Here is an 18,332-nt window from a genome sequence, read left to right on the forward strand (position 1 = left end):
AGATCTGACTGAGGTCTGAGTGCTCACACGTGAGTATTCGCAATGGCAGACAACTTGCAACTGACAAGCAAGTCCTATATATCCAGGCAAAGCCCTATATATACTTGCAGCGCTCCGCAGCGCCGCCCCAGCCACTCAGCCAATCCGGAGTCCAGCTGGGATCAGCTGATCGGCCTGATCAGCTGATTCCCCTTCTGCTGGCATAAAGGTCCTGTCACCTGGCGTGCGCACAGCTCTCCATCTGTGTGCACTAGAAGGACCAGGCGAACCAGTTACATGTTGTTGTTGTTGCGCGGAAGAGGCCGCCGGCTAGAACGCGGAGATAGCCGCCCTGCCGCTTGCCCGTGCGGCGGTATCTCCGCTATTCATTACAATATTCCAGTTAAAATGCATTTAGAAGAAAATAGTTATTAGCAAAATGGGTACCACCCAAAGAAAGACTGATTGGTTGCGGAAAACACAAGATATAGATGAATTTATTGTGATAAGTACTAGTGATAAATTTATTGGCGAATAAATGGGAGGTGAAAATTACTGGGATGCATAAGGTGAAACGACACTGAAGGCTGAAGTGGTTAATAATTCTCTCTTTATGTATGTATATAAGGCTTCCCACAACAAAATGGCGCCTTTGTACTAGTTTTAGGTAGCCAGAGGTGCCCCCCAGAATTAGGCAACCCCTCAGTATTGGTAGCCAGAGATTCCCCCAGTACTAGGTAGTCCCCAAGTTTAGGTAGCCAGAAGTGCTCCCCAATATAGGTAGCCAAAGGTACCCCACAGTATTAGAAAGCTCCCCAGTATGGATAGTCAGAGGGGCATCCAGGAATAAATAGCCCCCCAATATAGGTAGCCAGAGAAGCTCCTAGTATTAGGGAGCCTCCTGAGTATAGATAACTTCTCTCCTTTGCTTTTCTTGCATTACCTTGCACTGCAGGTAACCCACTAATGACCCCATTTTCGCTGACAACTATTGCCACTGGGCCCCCCTTTGCTAGGGGCCCCATAGCAGCATCTGCATCTGGCTATGAGTTCAGACAGAAGATGAGACGTGATGCAGAATTTCTTCACAAATCATAAATGCAGCAATCAGGTTTTACAAACTGATTGTCAGTAGTCTGAAGAGACCTTCTTGCATATATTTAGTTGGATGAAAACATTTGCAATTCACAGACTCCTAAATTAGCTTCACTTTTGTATGAATTTGCTTATCGCTGTCTTAAGAGCTGCGGCAGATCTCTGGCGCTCAGGAGTTCTCTTGTCTCTCTCTGCTTCGCTCTTCAAGGAATTCTTCTCTCCTGCTCTTGTTCTTTGGAATTCTCTTATATAATCTTATTTCCAGATACCATCCTACAGGTACACACGCTGCTGCTCCATGCTCTGTACACACGCTGCTGCTGCATGCTCTGTACACACGCTGCTGCTCCATGCTCTGTACACACGCTGCTGCTCCATGCTCTGTACACACGCTGCTGCTCCATGCTCTGTACACACACTGCTGCTGTATGTTCTGTACACACGCTGCTGCTCCATGCTCTGTACACACGCTGCTGCTCCATGCTCTGTACACACGCTGCTGCTGCATGCTCTGTACACACGCTGCTGCTCCATGCTCTGTACACACACTGCTGCTCCATGCTCTGTACACACACTGCTGCTGTATGTTCTGTACACACGCTGCTGCTCCATGCTCTGTACACACACACTGCTGTATGTTCTGTACACACGCTGCTGCTCCATGCTCTGTACACACGCTGCTGCTCCATGCTCTGTACACACGCTGCTGCTCCATGCTCTGTACACATGCTGCTGCTGCATGCTCTGTACACACGCTGCTGCTCCATGCTCTGTACACACACTGCTGCTCCATGCTCTGTACACACACTGCTGTTACATCCAAAGTCAACAGTAGCAGGGAAAGAAAGGGGGCAGTCTAGCAGGATATTAGACTATGACTATGGTAGGGATTAGATTGTGAGCTCCTAAAATGCTATTATTTGCATACAAATGTAATGCAAATATTATTCATTTTGAAAGTGGGCAAATCATACGCACTTCTAGTTGATTTTGATGACCCAGTTAGGCCCTGTTCATACTCATGCTTTGCTGATTGCTCGCTAACCCTATGGGATTACTGCAGTGATCACGCCAATCGCAAAACGCAGCGTTTTCCCGGCGATTGTGGCACCATTCTAATTCACTAGAATGAAAAACGCAAAACACGATCGCTCAAAAGAAAAAAAAATCGCAAAAAAAGAAAAGCCAAAACTACGATCACTAGGTGGTTGCGATTTGCATTTACACCAGTGTTCTCCCCAGGCTTTTTTTTCCAACCGGGTGGCATGAAAAAGTAGCCGGGTGGGGCGGGTTGAGAGAATGCAGGACCAGAACTTCTCTGTACAACTCTGCTTACAGCATAGGAGGAGGTGAGCCGATGACAGCCGGGTGCTCACCAAAACTAGGCGGGTGGAGCACCCGGGTAAAAGAGCCTGGGGAGAACACTGTACAGGTGAACTGAACGGGGCCTAACAGTTTGCATACAAATTGCATGGAAGCCTGAGTAATTAGCATATCATTGACTATCGCTTTGTCTGTCTCTTATCTTGTTTTTTTCTTTTATTGCCTTTCTCTGCTTGGTTGCACCGACCGCGCCTCACCGTAATTTGCGCTCCGAGAGTAAGAGTCAGACGCTAGTATAAACCGCTTGCGCCATATGAAGCCTTCGCATCCTTTGGTGTTAAGAATAACTCCATGCGGAGAAAGTACGGCGGAATAAGGCGACGTAGAAACCATAAAATTCCCGTCTCCGCTGTGTTTGGCTGATGGTTTTACGTTCTGTTTTATGTCGCAGAAATGTAGCGTCTCATCCATAATATGTATGAGCTTAATTCCTCCGCACAAGGAGCCTTTCCAGGAAAGAAAGTAAAACATATTTGTAAGATAGGCCGTGGCCGACTGCGAACGCGCCTCTTTTCAGCGATCTCCTCGCAATCGCGTCCTTCATACATATTCAGCGTCTGAGGTGTATCTTTTTAAAAGTTCTGCTTACAAGTCGTGTAATTAGCATTTAATGAATAGATAGGAAAATGGTTAGTGGCAGTGAGGGAAAAGTGCAGCGACTGCCATTATCCAATCTAAGCGGTTGTATTATATAATGGTGTATTCATATAGCGACAAGGCGGCAGCTGCGGAAGACGAGAGTGTTATGACGATGCTTTTACAGACCCTCTTCAAGCTTGGTTTTTTTTTTCCCTTTATAAATGTCCCTCCCCCCCCCCCCCCCTCCCACTGGCTGTGCTACACGAGATTAATAGTTTACAAATTCTCCTAAATACTTGAATGATGTTAGGAACACGGCACAGAGCATCATTGCAAATTTTTGCATTGAAAGGATGGCGTTGCTTTCCTTGTCAGACCCTAAAAGCTGCTTCATCTATACAATTGTCAGATTTTTTTCTGTGGTAATACAAGTTTCTGCCCCTCCCACAATGGAGATTTTCCTGCAGCAATTTAACTTTCTGCCCCTCCCACAATGGAGGCATTTTCCTGCAGCAATTTAACTTTCTGCTCCTCCCACAATGGAGACATTTTCCTGCAGCAATTTAACTTTCTGCCCCTCCCACAATGGAGGCATTTTCCTGCAGCAATTTAACTTTCTGCCCCTCCCACAATGGAGGCATTTTCCTGCAGTAATTTAATTTTCTGCCCCTCCCACAATGGAGATATTTTCCTGCAACAATTTAACTTTCTGACCCTCCCACAATGGAGATTTTCCCTGCAGCAATTTAACTTTCTGCCCCTCCCACAATGGAGGCATTTTCCTGCAGCAATTTAATTTTCTGCCCCTCCCACAATGGAGATATTTTCCTGCAGCAATTTAACTTTCTGTGCCTCCCACAATGGAGGCATTTTCCTGCAGTAAATTGACTTTCTGCCCCTCCCACATAGTGGGATTTCCCTGTAGTAGTTTGAGTTTCTGTGCCTCCCACAATCGGGACATTTCCCTGCAGTAATTTGACTTTCTGCCTCTCCCACATTGGAAGGCATTTTCCTGCAGCAATTTAACTTTCTGCCCCTCCCACAATGGAGATTTTCCCTGCAGCAATTTAACTTTCTGCCCCTCCCACAATGAAGGCATTTTCCTACAGCAATTTTAACTTTCTGCCCCTCCCACAATGGAGATTTTCCCTGCAGCAATTTCACTTTCTGCCCCTCCCACAATGGAGGCATTGTGGGAGGGGCATAAACTCATATTACCACAGACAAAAATCTGACAATTGTATAGATGAAACAGCTTTCAGGGTCCCACATTGGAAGGCATTTTCCTGCAGCAATTTAACTTTCTGCCCCTCCCACAATGTAGATTTTCCCTGCAGCAATTTAACTTTCTGCCTCTCCTACAATGGAGGCATTTTCCTGCAGCAATTTAACTTTCTGCCCCTCCCACAATGTAGATTTTCCCTGCAGCAATTTAACTTTCTGCCCCTCCCACAATGGAGGCATTTTCCTACAGCAATTTTAACTTTCTGCCCCCTCCCACAATGGAGATTTTCCCTGCAGCAATTTAACTTTCTGCCCCTCCCACAATGGAGGCATTGTGGGAGGGGCAAAAACTCATATTACCACAGACAAAAATCTGACAATTGTATAGATGAAGCAGCTTTCAGGGTCCCACATTGGAAGGCATTTTCCTGCAGCAATTTAACTTTCTGCCCCTCCCACAATGTAGATTTTCCCTGCAGCAATTTAACTTTCTGCCCCTCCTACAATGGAGGCATTTTCCTGCAGCAATTTAACTTTCTGCCCCTCCTACAATGGAGGCATTTTCCTGCAGCAATTTAACTTTCTGCCCCTCCCACATAGTGGGATTTCCCTGCAGTAATTTGACTTTCTGCCCCTCCCACAATTTCCCTGCAGCAATGAGTTTCTGCTGCTCCCACATAGTGGGATTTCCCTGCAGTAATTTGTGTTTCCACCCTCCAGAATATCGTAGGTGTCACTTTCTTGATGTAGAGCTGCAAATAGCTTATTCTGGGAAGTATGCAGATGTCTTGGGGTAAATAAGATATAAGTTTAAAACAGCCCCTGGGATCTGGCATAGCAGTTATCCCATAAAAAGTATGTTATCCAGAGTGCAATGAAACAAACGGAAAAAAAGAAATCCACTTTGGGTTAGAGTTTGCCTTGAAATTTGCAGCAGAACATTGCTTTTTTCCCCTGGTGGTCTTACCAGATAACCTCTATGCATGGAAGCGTCAGGGACTTATCGACAGGCGGACACGCAAGCACATGTCCAGTGACTGTAAGCGTGACGGCTCTGCGGCGAGGGGGGCACCCGTCCCCCGATGTTCAGGCTGTTATCGCTGGGAGAACGGACACGGTTTCACAGCTGAAAGGTGGCGGAGCATGTGGACTCAAGCGCCACAGAGCTGTTCATGCAGATGGAGTCATTAGCGCGTGCGATAAGGAATCATCCTCATTCATCTTAATAAATGAACTAAAAGGAACATAATTAACAACTCCTCTAAAGATACCCAGCACGGCTTCCGAACACCGAGGCTTTTAATTACAGGTGCTGAATTGTTTGGTCAGCAGCGATAATTTGGCATTTGCACAAGGCAGCCTATTGTAGCTCTGGATGCCGCGGCTGATAATGTCAGCAGTAGATTGTAGAGGACTCCTCATCGGGGGAGACCCTGAGAAAGCCTAGAGAGAGGACCACATGTGACACTGGTCATACTTCTGCCTGACCTGAAGCCTACTGAGATGTTCCTCACTTTACTGTGGAATTTGGCAGAAGAAGAGAAGAAATATCTACATTCTGAAGGATTGCTGCCTACTGTACAGAGGTGGGAGCATTGCTAGACCCCCACATCGGGGCAATGGCCATGGATCCCATTGGTATTATTTATCCTTGTTAGGGCCCGAGCCCACTGACGCAGTTGTGTCCGCTTTTCAGTTGAATATCAATGTTAGGGCTAGTACACACCAAAATCGCTATTGCAATCACTAGTGCTTAGCGATTTTGTGAAACGACTTTTAGAGCGATTTTTGAATGAATTTTTGCTCATTCTTTCAAGCTGAATCGCTCCCAAAAAAATGCTACATGCAGCGCGTTTGTGATTTTAGAAAAATCACAATGCTGTTTTTGGAACACCCTCTAAAGGTAGCCATACACTGGTCGATTTGCCATCGGATCGGACCAACAGATAGATCCCTCTCTGATCGAATCTGATCAGAGAGGGATCGAATGGCTGACTGTACTGCAAACAGATTGTGAATCGATTTCAGCATGAAGCCGATCACAATCTGTGAAGCTGCCGCTGACGCCCCCCCCCGCATACATTACCTGCTCCGGCCGGCGCAAGTCCCCGGGCTCCACTGTCACTTCTCCGTGCTCGGCTCCTCCAGCTTCACTGAACTTCCTGCCAGGGAAGTTTAAACAGTAGAGGGCGCTCTACTGTTTAAACTTCCTGCCGGGACAGGAAGTTCAGTGAAGCTGGAGGAGCCGAGCACGGAGAAGTGACCGCGGAGAGAGCGGGGACACGCGCCGGCGGAGCAGGTAATGTATTGCAGCTAGCGTCGGTCGTCGGACATTCGAACGCCGCTATCGATGCACTCCCGACCCACCGACGATCGAGCGAAATCTTCCGCACAGACGGATCGACGGGAACGATTCGGACGGAAATCGATCGTTCTGTCAGCGTTTGCGCAACGATTTCACAGCAGATTCGATCACAGTGATAGAATCTGCTGTATATTGGCGGGAAAATCATTAGGTGTATGGGCCCCTTTAGGGTTTCAGTAGCCAAGAGATTTTCTTAGAGCTGGCAATCTGAAAAGCGCTCAGAAGCGCTCTTGGTGTGCACAAGCCCTCACACAAACTGAAAATTGGACATAAGTGGACACAACTGCGTTAGTGGGCTCAGGCGTCAGGCCCTAAAAGTTATTACAAACCTGAAGTAAAAAAAAAATGATTTAGATACTCGCCCAAGAAGAAGCCTCAGGATTCTATAGAGCCTTACCGTCCTCCTCATTTCCCCGCTGTCCCCCTTTCAAAATCTGCACCTTTGGGAGTTCTCGGATGGCTTCAGATGTGTTCTTTTCCCCCGAATCCTTTTGGAGATCCGAAGATGGGCCCATCCGTGCTGTGCACAGGTGACTGCAGACTTCTGCATGCACAATACGGATCTGCTCATCTTTGGAAGTTCTCAAGGAGGTGAGTACTTCTGAAGGCTGTTTAAGGAGGGCTAAAGACATATTCGACCTGGGGGTTGAATAATTTCATCGAGAGGGGAATGAGGGCAGGGAGAGAGGACTGGGAAGGCTCTATGGGTTCCAGAACCTTCTCTCTACATAGGGTGGTATCTAACGTTTTTTTTTTCAGTTCGCTTCAGGATCACTCTAAGTTAGGCATAAGTTCTGTACAGGCACTCGATAGACCTTGGCTTAGAAAAAATGTTTTGGTTGTCTTTGCCAAGGATCTAGCGTGTGTCTAGCCACCCTGCGATGTTGTTTAGAGGTGCCACATGGAGGATCTCTAACACAATTCACATATGAACCCACTGTGTCCCTCACTGGCGATTGTTCCTCTTCCCCTATTATTTGATTAACTATCATGTGGACTTCTGCGAGGTGTAGGAGCAGCAGCACTTCCTCTTACCTCCTCTAGGTGTAGGAGCAGCAGTACTTCCTCTGACCTGCTCTAGGTGTAGGAACAGCAGCACTCCCTCTGACTTCCTCTAGGGGCAGGGGTAGCTGCACTTCCTCTGATCTCCTCTAGGTGTAGGAGCAGCAGCACTTCCTCTGACCTCCTCTAAGGTCAGGAGTAGCTGCTCTTCCTCTGACCTCCTCTAGGGTCAGGAGTATGTGCACTTCCTCTGACCTCCTCTAGGGGCAGGGGTAGCTGCTCTTCCTCTGACCTCCTCTAGGGGCAGGGGTAGCTGCACTTCCTCTGACCTCCTCTAGGTGTAGGAGCAGCAGCATTTCCTCTGACCTCCTCTAGGGGTAGGAGCAACAGCACTTCTTCTGACCTCTTCTAGGGGCAGGGGTAGCTGCTTTTCCTCTGACCTCCTCTAGGGGCAGGGGTAGCTGCTTTTCCTCTGACCTCCTCTAGGGGTAGGAGCAACAGCACTTCCTCTGACCTCCTAGGTGTAGGAGCAGCAGCATTTCCTCTGACCTCCTGTAGGGGTAGGAGCAGCAGCACTTCCTCTGATCTCCTCTAGGTGTAGGAGCAGCAGCACTTCCTTTGATCTCCTCTAGGTGTAGGAGCAGCAGCACTACCTCTGACCTCCTCTAGGTGTAGGAGCAGCAGCACTTCCTCTGACCTCCTCTAGGTGTAAGAGCAGCAGCACTTCCTCTGACCTCATCTAGGGGCAGGAGTAGCTGCTCTTCCTCTGATCTCCTCTAGGTGTAGGAGCAGCAGCACTTCCTCTGACTTCCTCTAGGGTAGGAGTAGTTACTCTTCCTCTGACCTACTTCTAGGTGTAGAAGCAGCAGCACTTTCTCTGACCTCCTCTAGGGTCAGGAGTAGCTGCTCTTCCTCTGACCTCCTCTAGGGTCAGGAGTAGCTGCTCTTCCTCTGACCTCCTCTAGGGTCAGGAGTAGCTGCTCTTCCTCTGACCTCCTCTAGGGTCAGGAGTAGCTGCTCTTCCTCTGACCTCCTCTAGGGTCAGGAGTATGTGCACTTCCTCTGACCTCCTCTAGTATCAGGAGTAGCTGCTCTTCCTCTGACCTCCTCTAGGGTCAGGAGTATCTGCACTTCCTCTGACTTCCTCTAGGGTCAGGAGTAGCTGCTCTTCCTCTGACCTCCTCTAGGGTCAGGAGTAGCTGCTCTTCCTCTGACCTCCTCTAGGATCAGGAGTAGCTGTTCTTCCTCTGACCTCCTCTAGGGTCAGGAGTAGCTGCACTTCCTCTGACCTCCTCTAGTATCAGGAGTATCTGCACTTCCTCTGACTTCCTCTAGGGTCAGGAGTAGCTGCTCTTCCTCTGACTTCCTCTAGAGCAGGGGTAGGGAACGTATGGCTCGGGAGCCAGACGTGGCTCTTTTGATGGCTGCATCTGGCTCACAGACAAATCAGTAGGGTTGAGTCACTAAGCTACAGTGCTCAAGCAGCGCAGCTTAGTGTGGCAGAGCAAGTAAAATTTCCAAATTAGGCATACTACTGCTGTAGCATGCGCTATTAGCTTACTCGCGCTCCCCCAAAACTAACAGCTGCTCCAACTGTCCCACCCTGGATCCTGTCAGGTCCAGTGACTTTGTAGGACGAGATCCCTACACTTTGATTGGCCCAATAGGCTGCCTGTCACTTGATGATGATGCTGAAACCCAAGAGAAGCTGAAGACGCGTCTGACACTTCCGCTGCCCGGCAGACCAACTGTATACACATCACCATGGCAACGGGAACCTGAGCCCTACTGTCCCAGTTTGAAACATATTGTATGGCTCTCATGGAATGACATTTTAAAATATGTGGCGTTTATGGCTCTCTCAGCCAAAAAGGTTCCTGACCCCTGCTCTAGGGTCAGGAGTAGCTGCTCTTCCGCTGACCTCCTCTAGGGTCAGGAGTAGCTGCACTTCCTCTGACTTCCTCTAGGGTCAGGAGTAGCTGCTCTTCCTCTGACCTCCTCTAGGGTCAGGATTAGCTGCTCTTCCTCTGACATCCTCTAGGGTCAGGATTAGCTGCTCTTCCTCTGCCCTCCTCTAGTATCAGGAGTAGCTGGTCTTCCTCTGACCTCCTCTAGGATCAGGAGTAGCTGCTCTTCCGCTGACCTCCTCTAGGGTCAGGAGTAGCTGGTCTTCCTCTGACCTCCTCTAGGGTCAGGAGTAGCTGCTCTTCCTCTGACCTCCTCTAGGGTCAGGATTAGCTGCTCTTCCTCTGACCTCCTCTAGTATCAGGAGTAGCTGCTCTTCCTCTGACCTCCTCTAGGGTCAGGAGTAGCTGCTCTTCCTCTGACCTCCTCTAGTATCAGGAGTAGCTGCTCTTCCTCTGACCTCCTCTAGGGTCAGGAGTAGCTGGTCTTCCTCTGACCTCCTCTAGTATTAGGAGTAGCTGCTCTTCCTCTGACCTCCTCTAGGGTCAGGAGTATCTGCTCTTCCTCTGACCTCCTCTAGGGTCAGGAGTAGCTGGTCTTCCTCTGACTTCCTCTAGGGTCAGGAGTAGCTGCTCTTCCTCTGACCTCCTCTAGTATCAGGAGTAGCTGCTCTTCCTCTGACCTCCTCTAGGGTAAGGAGTAGCTGCTCTTCCTCTGACCTCCTCTAGGGTCAGGAGTAGCTGCTCTTCCTCTGACCTCCTCTAGGGTCAGGAGTAGCTGCTCTTCCTCTGACCTCCTCTAGGATCAGGAGTAGCTGCTCTTCCTCTGACCTCCTCTAGGGTCAGGAGTAGCTGCTCTTCCTCTGACCTCCTCTAGGGTCAGGAGTAGCTGCTCTTCCTCTGACCTCCTCTAGGGTCAGAAGTAGCTGCTCTTCCTCTGCCCTCCTCTAGGGTCAGAAGTAGCTGCTCTTCCTCTGACCTCCTCTAGGGTCAGGAGTAGCTGGTCTTCCTCTGCCCTCCTCTAGTGTCAGGAGTAGCTGGTCTTCCTCTGACCTCCTCTAGGGTCAGGAGTATCTGCACTTCCTCTGACTTCCTCTAGGAGCAGGAGCCGCTGTAACCAAGGATAAAACTTCATTCCATTTAGTAGCTGATACCTCCCTTTTCCATGAGAAATCTTTATCTGTTCTCTAATAGATCATCAGGGGCGTCTGTATGGCTGATGTTGTGGTGAAACCCCTCCCACAGTGTGATGTCATGACCATGGTCCTGACAGTTTTCTGTCTGTGAGCCTTGTTGCATTGTGGGAAATAACGGCTTGCCAAGCAAGTATTATCTCGTTTTTTCATGCCTGCCTGGAGTAAAGATGATGACCTGCACCTGCAGGCTGACTGAGGATCGAACAATCTGAACAAATTACATGGCAAATATCAATCATCTATTTATCTATCTTCTATTTTATAACTTCTCATTTTGCAATCTGTAATCCCCCCCCCCCCCCTTTTTGCTAAAGTTCCTCTATGAATTGAACCGTTTAACTTCCGATCAACGGAAAAATTGAATTGGTCAAATCAAATTAAAATTTTACAAAATATAACGTGTGCGGCCACCTATATTTTTTTTGTACATTTGTGTCTTGGATAGAATGTATAAGACGAGACAAATAACATTTATTTTGCGCTTTTCTCCTGGGGTACTCAAAGCTCCAGATCTGAACCACTAGGGCTCGCTCAGTAGGCAGCAGCAGTGTAAAGGAGTCTTGCCCAAGGTGTACTACTGAAATACTGTAGGTACTGGCTTACTGTACAGCCAAGTTTCGAACCCAGGTCTCCTATGTCAGAGGTGGAGCTCTTAAAGAGAACCTGAACTGAAAATAAAAAGTCAAAATAACCATACTACTACTCCCGTGTAGTCTACTCCTCAATAATCTCTTTCTCCTCTCCTGAGTCCCATTTGTCCACTGTGATCAATGGAATTCTCCGTCCTCTATTTTAAAAATGGCCATTACCAGGGGCGTAACTAAGAACCCCCGGGCCCCCCTGCAGAAATCCCTCCCCCCCAGGGCCCGCTCGTGGCTGTTTTGGGGGGCTGGAGGGGTTGCACCATGAGGGGAAAGCTATGGCCACACTCGGCGGGGAGTGGGGAAGGTCCCCCCCTCCCTCACCTCGGGCCCTCCCCTCTGTGCTCCCCTCCTGCTTCTAGCTATACAAGTGCAGAGGAGCGGCGGGCAGCGGCAGGCAAACATACCTTCCGTGCGTCCGGACGCTTCTCGCTCTAGTGACTGACGCGACTTCCTGTTTTATACAGGAAGTCGCGTCAGTCACTAGAGCGAGAAGTGTCCACGCTGGAACTCACAGAAGGTATGTTTGCCTGCCGCTGCCCGCCGCTCCGCTCGCTGCACTTGTATAGCTAGAAGCAGGAGGGGAGCACAGAGGGGAAAGCCCGAGGTGAGGGAGGGGGGGGACCTTCCCCCCTCCCCGCCGAGTGTGGCCATAGCTTCCCCCTCATGGTGCAACCCCTCCAGTCACCCAAAACGGCAACGAGCGGGCCCCGGGGGGGGGGGGGGTTGGGGCCCGCGGGCACATGGGCTGCATCCCCTATTGTTACGCCCATGGCCATTACCCCATAACAGCTTCCTGGTCAGCACACTGTTAAACTGTAATATCACCCACTTGAGACATAGGGAAACATGGACATTACCTTGCACATTCTGTTGTAACTGACAGCTGCTGATATATAACTGACAGCTACTGGTATATTTCAGTTCTGACAAAATATTGTCAGAACTGGAAGGGATCACTGTAAGAAGAAACTAGTGGGCTTCTGAGAGGAACTGACAGCAAGGTAAGTATGTAATATTCATTTGCAGTTACGTCATGTGTTTATTTTAAATAATTTTACTCACTTCAAGTTCCCTTTAACCAGCACCAACCACCTTTTAAAGGGACTCCGAGCACCTCTCATGGGTATGCCTTTAAGACTTCGACCAGTACTGTAAAGTACTTCAGGATGCATACCTTTCTGTAGCTTGTGTTCTCCTCTTTCATTTGATGACTGAATCGCCGTTCTACACCAAATAGTTCGATTTCAATTTAAAAATCGCGGCTGCCATCTTGGCTATGTTAAAACTTCCGGGTCACCCCTGTCTTCTCTGTTAGAGAAGTACATCACTGAATGAAGCAGGAAGAGGAAGTAACACGCATGGCCATTGCAAGAGGCTCCTCCAGAGGGGTCATAGCACAACTTTGTTGGAAGTCATCTGGCTTAAAGGCATGCCCATGAGAGGTGCTCGGAGTCCCTTTAAGTATTCAATAAAGTAATATGTTGCCAGTAACTGATTCCTTTTTCATGAGTGTAACTCTATAGGAAGAAGCCCATAGTAACCTCCAGGAACGCTCGGCATGCTTCCTCCAGCAATTGAGGAATGACAGCAGCTTCTAATGAGCTTGTGGATCCGTCCTGCTATTTTTAGGCCTCTCCGTGACGAACGCCTCTCCTCCGATTCACCGAAGGGATATCTCACCTCTTCAGGGCCGTCCATTTACATGAGTGTTTATGTGGATGAAGAATTTCAGCTTTTCATTTCCAATTAAATATTAATGAGCCGGGATTTGCTTCTATTTGTCCTTCCAGCAGCCATAGTATTAATTAGCCGGGGCGGTAATTTGCTGAGTGTGTGAAGAATAGCCCCCCCTCCCTCCCCTGCTTGTCTATGTCAGGATCATGAGTGGGCTGCCAAATGGAATTATGCTTTGCAACACTTAACACGCCACTCTGAAGTATTTATCTAGCTTATATTCCTTGGAGCCTCGTAGAAAAGGATCAAGGGTCCGAGCCCCTGGGAGCAGCCCGGCCCTTCCGTTCGATGGGACTCAGAGAAGCATACATGAAATAAAAGGCACCTGGAAGAAAGGGCGCAGGGGATTGCCGCTAGTAATATATCATTAAAGAAGTATTCTGCTACTGCACTACTGCATTTTTATAGTAAAACATTGGTAATATTTACCGATATTTTATTATGGCTAAACCCAACCCTACTCTCACACAGAACCCTTTCCTGGTGGCGCCTAACCCCAAGACTCCCCCTGGTAGTGCCTAACCCTAAGATCCTCCTGGTGGTGCCTAAGCCCCCCCCCCCCCCCGGTGGTGCCTAACCTTAACTCCTCCTGGTAGTGCTTAACCCTCCTGGTGGTGCTTAACTCTAAGACTCACCCTGGTGCTGCCTAAACCTAGTTCTCCCTGGTGCTGCCTAACCCTAACTCCCCCTGGTGTTGCCTAACCCGAAGACCCCCCTGGTGGTGCCTAATCCTAAGACCCTCTTGGTGATGCCTAATCCTAACCCTCCCCCCCCCCCCGGGTGCCTAACCCTAAAAGCCTCCTGTGGTGCCTAAACCCAAGACCCCCCCCAGGTGGTACCTAACCCTAAGACGCCCCCCGCCCATGGTGCCTAACCCTCAAACCCTCCTGGTAATGTCAAGACCCCCCCCCCAGGTGGTGCCTAACCCTAAGACCCTCCTGGTGGTGCCTAAACCCAAGACACCCCCAGGTGGTGCTTAACCCTAAGACCCCCCCAGTGGTGCCTAACGCTAAGACCTTCCTGGTGGTGCTTAAACCCAAGACCCCTCGGGTGGCGCCTAACCCTAAATCCCCCTCCTAAAGCTCTGGAGGAGCACAATTAGTGGCAAGAGGGGCAAAGATTTGTGGACAGCTTTGCGAATATCAAAATTCGCTTGCGAATAACAAAATTGCGACATTGCATAGTGGGTGCAGAGCGAAGGCAAAGAAGGTAAATTACAGCCCCCTGAGGCACCCTCTAGCGGCTGCCGCCATGCGTTCACATTTTTGCCTTATTCTGCAAAATCCGGCTCTTATTACATGCGCCTATGGCGGCGCCATTTTTTCCGTAAAAGCTCCTGCGCCGTTTTTTCCTGCTTTGCACAGAGACACCTTCCTTCTTATGCTGTAAGTTATTTGCCTGCAAATGATGGAGCATCTTTGAAGTAAACAGAATTGTTGCTGCAACGGCGAACTACTCTTCGGCATTGAAATGCTCAAGAAAAGAAAAATATGCCTCGCTACTTAAAAATAAATGTTATGTATAGAATTATTATCAAGTGTGATAATGGAAGCGACTCCGCAAGGATCCCGTGCTTGTCATAATATTGAGCGCGACTTGATTGGCGTGACAGAAGCCATATTGATCTCCTGCTAAGCCGCTCATTCTTTTCTTTGTTCTCGATAAAAGGAAGTAGGAAAAAAAAGTGTGAACGTTTCCGTTCTGGTTAAACGTAAGACGCAATTTTATAAAAAGAGATCTGCAGCGAAGAGGATGGAGTGTGTTCGCTTCAAACGTCAAGTCAGCGACGGTCAGCAAGACGCTGATGGTGTCACCTATCATCAGTATATAACGCAATTTATACGCGGCTTGAAATCAGGCCAATATAAAACGTCTGCAAGTGCTTTAGATTGGCCGGTTTCCAAGCTGTATACAATTTGCAGTATAGTTTCTTGGAAACCAGAATTATTTGCATGTCACTGACCATATCTATATCTAGTGCATAGCTCCCCTTTTTCGGAGGGAAGGGACAGTCCCTCTTTAGGAAACTAATCAATTGTCCCTCCTTCTTCCTCATTTGTCCCTCTTTCAGGACTGGTGTAATACAAATACTGTATGTATTAATATATGTATTTTTCTACTGAAAAATGTCTTTAAAGGGACTCAGAGCTTAAATATAAAAAAATATTTATACATACCTGGGGCTTCCTTCAGCCCCATCCGCTCGGATCACTTCCACGCCGCCGTCCTCCGCTGCCCGCAGCGTCAGGAACCGGGTCCCCGCACTGCCGTCAGTCGGCTCCAGTCTACGCACGAGAAGTGTGCCCTCTACGTACCTCTCCAGCAGCAGCTGCTGCAAAAGAGCTTCTCTGAGCTCTTCCACCCAACTTTGGTCGGCTACAGTGCTGTTTCCTGATGCAATTATCTCAACCTATCTCTCACTGTTTCTTGTTTGTTTCAGGTTTTACTGCAGGGAAGTTCAAAGGGTTAGCTCTGCTTTGTTTCTGTTTCATCATTTAAAATACAGAGTGTGGGTTGTAAACTGCAAATATTAGAGAATGATGCATTGACACTGGCCATCCCACCGTCAAGAACAGGCCTTCAGCACTGGCCAAGCAGGAAGTGACTTGGCATCACTTCCTGCTTCGGTATGCGAAAGTGAACAACGTCACAAGGGTGTTTTTTTTATGATCTACGCGTCGCCATAGACTAACATGATTTCCAGGCCGATGCAGCTCCCCACAGGTTGCCGCAGAATCCGCGCGGTAACGTTGTTCTGGCCCTGCGTCGGAGATGCGGAAAAAACGCCACTTCCGTCACGTCGCCCCGTAACGTAGCAGTATGAATGTCTTTGCACTGTGGTGGGGTGCAGAAAAATACCGCACCGCCTCGGTGTGAAAGGGCCTGAAGGATTCACTGTGAATCCAAAAAGGAAGAAAAACAATGCCGGTCGAGCCGAGAATATTGGTACAAAAAATCTGCAGATCGAAATTCTAGATAACGATGAGAGTCCTCTGTCTGCGGCCAGAGATGCGAGGTAACTTGCTCAGTAGTCGGGTCGGCGATATGCAGCCGTCCTCTGAGATCATTTTTCCCTCAATAAACGAGAAATGTTGCTGCGGGAAACCTTTAATTGCCGCTGTCAGTTTAGATCGAATGACTCTCGCCGTATCCGTCTTGCATCTCACTTGCGCACGTTGGCTTTGGCTGCGAGCTGCTAATTATATATCAGTTTATTCAGTGTCTGTGAATGGAGTATTTGTCTCCTGTGGAGACCAGCATAGCCCGCCTATATGTAATATACACCTCTAGTTCACAATGGCAGCCGAAGACTGCGCTAATTACTGGCTTCCATGGATCTCATTGTATTTCCCGCGTGGAGCGCAGAGTGTGTGCGTTACATGAGAACGCACAACGCAGATTAATTACCGGCTAAAGGAAATATTTTATTTCTGCTGTTTGTAAAGAGGAGCTTGTTTAAAGTGAGCGTACTTAGTGGACAAATGTGGAAAGCACAGAGAAAGCCTCCTTGTTTGTGTTTAGAGAGAAGAGCCTGTCTAATTCCCCCATCCCCCTCATCTGCAAGTAATCACAAATGTAATTTGAGCTCTCAACTGCCTCAGCTCAGGAATCTCGTCAGTCCTCGGCAGAGCAGCTAATTTGTAAGCGCGGGAGGTTAACCCTTCCTCTGCTTCCATGAAAGCAGGAAGTGGACACATTGCAGATTTATTGCAGAAGTTCTGTAAGCTGTAACAAAACAAACGTTTTTCTTTAAAGGTTATTATGCTGATGCTTATCTTTTAGAGCAGAGAGGAAGTTTTGCGTTCAGGTCCACTTTAAAAGACCAAGCTCTGGAATAGAGTTGAGGTCTTGACGTCCCTGTTGGGAGAGTCTGTGGCCCCGCCCTCCACCTTTCCCTATCTCATTTGTCTTCCACTCGCACCAACTAGCCAATAGCTGAGGATGGAATGGAGACACAGATGTAAAGGTGCAATTCCCTGAACGATCGACTGTCTGTTCCGACCGTTGCAATCAATTGGAAATGATAGTTTGGGCCCACCCACCGAGGGGGAAATGATAACCAAACTGATCAGATAAGATCATCAGAAGAATCATTTGGAAATGTGGATCTACGTAACAATCTATAGAACGATTCTACATTGTCGAACAGCACCATTAATGTACCCAATCTGATCGATTGTACTGTTGAGATTGTACCATTAATGGGCACTTTCAAGCCTGGTACACACCTTCAATTATTATTGGCCAATCATTGGCTCATTTTACCACTTCCATGTACTACGAGGGTCAGCAGATACTAAATAATATGACGATGACTATATTGGAGTTTTTTTTCTTAATCAACCTCCAAGCCCCCTGTGCATCGGCCTCCAGCGTGTAGCCCCACCCCCTTACAGCCAAACGCCATGTTGTTCTCTCTACTCGAGGTAAAGATTGCCACGGAAGCGCCTCAGCATGCCTCTGTAAGGGGGCGGGGCTACATTCCAGAAGTTGGTGCATACGGGGCTTGGAGGGTGAGTTAGAAAAATAAAAATCTCTGGTAAAGTCCTAACTTTTTTAGGAGAGCACTATGCATGCACCACTTCCATACCAGCAGTCTCTGTTCCCTTAAGGAGAGACTGCTGGCACAGTAAAACGCCACCTCCCAACAAATCATCGCACATACTCGCCTCTTCTGACAATCACGGCACTGCCCCATCGCCGCAGGCTCCTCTCTGTTGTCTCCATGACGGCAGAGTGCTGACAGCCGGTCAGGAGCCTCTTTCATTGGCTCCTGACGCTGTCTATCAATGGGAGCCAATGTGACTGGCTCTCCGTGATCACGCGGTCAGGAGGCAATGAAAGTGGCTCCTGACCTGCTTACAGAACTCTGCCATCTTATAGATGTCACAGAGAGCGAATTGCAGCAGGTTCAGAGCGGCGGTAACGGTGGGGACGCGTCAATCATCAGGACGTTGAATCTAAGTCCAGTCAGAGCGGCAGCACCACCTGCTTGACGTAGATTCAAACTGCGTCGGTACGGAACCAGTTAAAGGACAACTGAAGTGAGTCAAACACTTGGAAGGCTGGCATATTTTTTTTCAGTTTAAACAGTAGCAGTTGCCTGGCAGCCCTGCTGATCTGTTTGGCTGCAGTAGTGCCTGAATCACACCAGAAACAAGCATGCAGCTAATCTTGTCAGATCTGACAATAATGCTGCATGCTTGTTCTGGGGTTATGGCTAAAA

General features: G+C 48.5%; 1 protein-coding gene and 1 long non-coding RNA gene across 5 annotated transcripts in view; one reads left to right on the plus strand and one right to left on the minus strand.

Moving 5' to 3' along the window:
- The window catches only part of LOC137521869 (uncharacterized), a 33,918-nt gene extending 16,083 nt beyond the window's left edge, over positions 1–17,835 (minus strand). For 2 of the 3 annotated variants that reach the window (XR_011022223.1, XR_011022225.1), the window contains exon 1: positions 17,776–17,835. This is a non-coding gene — a long non-coding RNA (uncharacterized lncRNA). The remainder of the gene's footprint in view (positions 1–17,775) is intronic. The other variant, XR_011022224.1, reaches the window with a different exon arrangement.
- The window catches only part of IGSF21 (immunoglobin superfamily member 21), an 826,399-nt gene that overhangs the window by 142,061 nt on the left and 666,006 nt on the right, over positions 1–18,332 (plus strand). The gene's annotated exons all lie outside the window — the stretch shown is intronic.

This window comes from Hyperolius riggenbachi, chromosome 6 (assembly GCF_040937935.1).
Source record: "Hyperolius riggenbachi isolate aHypRig1 chromosome 6, aHypRig1.pri, whole genome shotgun sequence".
Taxonomy (NCBI): domain Eukaryota; kingdom Metazoa; phylum Chordata; class Amphibia; order Anura; family Hyperoliidae; genus Hyperolius; species Hyperolius riggenbachi.